This window comes from Silene latifolia, chromosome 2 (assembly GCF_048544455.1).
Source record: "Silene latifolia isolate original U9 population chromosome 2, ASM4854445v1, whole genome shotgun sequence".
NCBI classification, from domain to species: domain Eukaryota; kingdom Viridiplantae; phylum Streptophyta; class Magnoliopsida; order Caryophyllales; family Caryophyllaceae; genus Silene; species Silene latifolia.
The window spans coordinates 108,043,912-108,047,380 of NC_133527.1; the positions used below are offsets into that span (position 1 = coordinate 108,043,912).

At 37.1% G+C, this 3,469-nt stretch overlaps 1 non-coding gene across 1 annotated transcript; it reads right to left on the reverse strand.

The window, feature by feature from the left end:
* Positions 1-1,804: 1,804 nt before the first annotated feature.
* On the reverse strand, positions 1,805-1,908 carry LOC141645498 (small nucleolar RNA R71). The gene has a single exon (XR_012544979.1). It is a non-coding gene; the product is annotated as a small nucleolar RNA R71 (small nucleolar RNA).
* Between the last annotated feature and the right edge of the window lie 1,561 nt (positions 1,909-3,469).

Sequence of the window (3,469 nt, forward strand, 5' to 3'; positions counted from 1 at the left end):
ATTACGGTAAGTAATTATGAATTACTAGGTTAATTTTATAAGTGACATATTTTATTAATATGTTGATTTTTTAATTATTAAAAATAGATTTGATATACCTAATGTCATGAAACATGTTACATGTGACAAATTGACAAAATAATGTGTAAAATGGATTTCCCATTTTACACTAAATGTACCGAAATTTAGGGTGTATTAGGATAAATATTGTGTTGATTTATTGAGTGGAAAACATAATCATTTAACCTAATACATAGCCATGCAAACCTAGTTGTTTTTGGGAAGAGCAACTTGATCATGCATTGGCTAATACCACCCCCCTACCCGGTTTTTCATAGAGAAATGCCAAAGGGTTTTTCTATATAATTTGTCTAATATACACTACTTGAATGCTAGTGTATTTTTTCATTCCATCATCTAAAAAATATAGAGTTTTTAGAGAGATAAAAATCACTTCTTTTCTCCCTTCTCTTAACCGAAATTAAGAGACCAAAATAAATATTTTTGGGTCAATTTCAATTAAATTAATATTGTTCTAGTATTAATAATTTTAATTTTATTAAGAGGTTATCTTGGGTATTATTCCTTGGGAGGGATTCTCTACTTGAATCCTTTGTTCATCCATTTTAGGAAGCTCAAGAACAAGTGAGTAGGAGAACTCATTTGTGCCCTTTGATCCGAAATCTCAATGTAAGGATGATGATTTCTTCTCTACATTTTATTCTTGTTTGCATGCATAAGATCAATATTTTATTTTATGACTAAATTAATTCATCACATATATGAATATGTAAAGTAATGAGATATAGATTTCTAACATTTACATCCCTTTTTAATCATCTTGCTTGTTTACTTTCATTGCTATTTAGTTTAGTGATCTTCTATTCAAACCCCAAATTGTGACACCCCTAGACACCGCTAGTTACAATTGAAAATCTAACTTCAATACACGTCCCTTGGGATCCGACCTTTACTTGCCTCTTTACTAATAGTAGAGTTGTTTGTGAAGCTATAAATATTGTTTTGGTCTAGGTGCTCCTAACGACAAGTACCGAAAACTAAACCTCTCAAGAGGGCTCGACCAAAAATGGTGCCGTTGCCGGGGATGGTGTTAACTTGATTTAGATTTTCTTATGATTGTTATTAGTTGTGTCTCTATTTGCCTTAGGGAAGTAAAACTCCTCAAGGTTTGTTCGAATTATTTTGAAGTTGTTTGATATTTTGCATGTCTAGAAGATCACAAGGTAACTTGTTACCCTTTGATCACGAAATTGAAAGGACTTTGACAAACAATAAAAGACTTGCTAGAAGAACTTTGAGAGGTATTGGTGAGGTTGTAGATATTCAACCAAACGCTATTGAGTTCGTCAACCCTTTTGCAAGAGAAGGTGAGGAGAACCCAACACAAAATCCAACACAAAATCAACCCAAAATGCCTAAATTTTCATCACATTTCGTACCAACCGAGGAGAACCTACCCAATGGTACTCCCACATCACAACACTTAACCGGAAATTTCATTGCCAAATCCGCATTTATCCAATTAGTCGGAAGAAGCCAATTTTGGGGGATGCCTAGTGAAGACCCTCACTCTCACATGGAGACTTTTTGTGACTATTGTGATGCGATTTCTCAAACCGGTGTAACTCAAGACCAAATTCGATGGGTCTTATTTCCTTTTTCTCTAATTGGCACCGCAAAACAATGGTTGAAAGGCCTTGATAAGGCTACTCTCAGAATTGACTTTTGGAAGAAATTGGCTCTAGCTTTCTACAAAAAGTTCTACCCACCGGAAAAGACTAACATGCTAAGAGCTCAAATTACGGGCTTTAAGCAAAGAGATGAATCTTTGTATGAAGCTTGGGAGCGATTCAAGGGAATTTGTCGCTCATGTCCTCATCATGGACTTAGCGAGAGGTTCTTGGTACAACAATTTTGGAATGTTCTTTATGAAGACTCAAGAAACATTCTCAACATGGGATCAAATGGTATGTTTACCAAAATTGACAATAATCAAACTAGGAACAAGATTGAGGAAATGGCGGTCCATAATTCACAATATAGTAGACCTCGCAAGGCTACTAGGGGAGGAAAGCATGAAGTGGACTCTATTACTCAATTGGGTGCTCAACTTAGTGCTCACATTGATACCATCAATTTGAAGTTCGAAAAAGCTATGGCTAGACTTGAAGAAGCCTCAAAATCACTAAAGCAACATGTTAATGCCATGACGGCATCTTCATCAATCCCAAGTGGGATATGTGAGAATTGTGGAACTTTGGGACATGACCAAAGTTAATGTAGGGGAACAAATGAACAAGTGAATGCTTTTCAAGCATACAAGAGTGGTACCCCTTATTCCAATTATTACAATGAAAACACCAAATTCCACCCAAATCTCTCATACAAAAGCCAAAATGTTCAAAACCCTCAACCAACATACACCCCACCTCCCATGAGAAACCAAAATCAAAGACCCTTTTACAACCAAAACCAAGGTTACCAAAACCAAACTCCATACAATCAACAAAATGACCAAGGTTTTGATGTTCAAAAAGCGGTCCTCCAAATGCAAAAGAATCAACAAGAGTTTTTCACTCAAATGCAAAAGGATAGTCAAGCAAAGGAAATCACCATCAACAACATCCTAGACCACACCAAAATGTTGGAAACCCAATTGACTCAACTAGCATCTTCAAGCTCACAAAGACAAAAGGGGCAATTACCACCTCAAAGTAATCCCCCGAGACATGAAACGGTTAGTGCCATTCACTTGAGGAGTGGTACGAGATATAAAGCACCAAAGAAGCAAGTTGAGGATGAAGTGGTGGAAGCTAGTGACAAAGAAGAAGTTGTGAAAAACTCCAAGGATGGAGAACCATCAAAAGAAGAAGTTTCAAAGAAAAATGAAGACAAGGCCAAGGAGAAGGAACCCATTGTGATTAGACTTCCTTTTCCAAGTCGTCAAGCGAAGCCCAAATTTGATGACCAACTTGGAAAATTTATGGAAATTGTGAAGAATGTAGAAGTCTCGATTCCTTTCATGGAATTAATCAATCACGTGCCGGCCTATGCAAAGTACATGAAGGACATCCTTACGAAAAAGAAGTCAATCTGAAAGTTTAAGACTATCGCCTTCACCAAGGTGAGTTGTGCAATTTTTCAAGGGTGTTCACCTCCGAAACTTAAGGATCCGGGAAGCTTCTCAATACCGTGTACCATTAGCGACACAACGATCAACAAAGCCCTATGTGATCTAGGGGCTAGTGTGAGTGTTAAGTCGTATTCGGTGAGTAAAAGACTAGGGATGGGAGAGCTTAAATGTACCAACATCACACTCCAAATGGCCGATAGATCGACGAAGACACCATTAGGGATATGGGAAGATGTTCCCGTAAGAGTTGGGAAATTCTTCATCCCGGTGGACTTTGTCATTTTTAACATGGAAGAAGACTCCAATATTCCAATC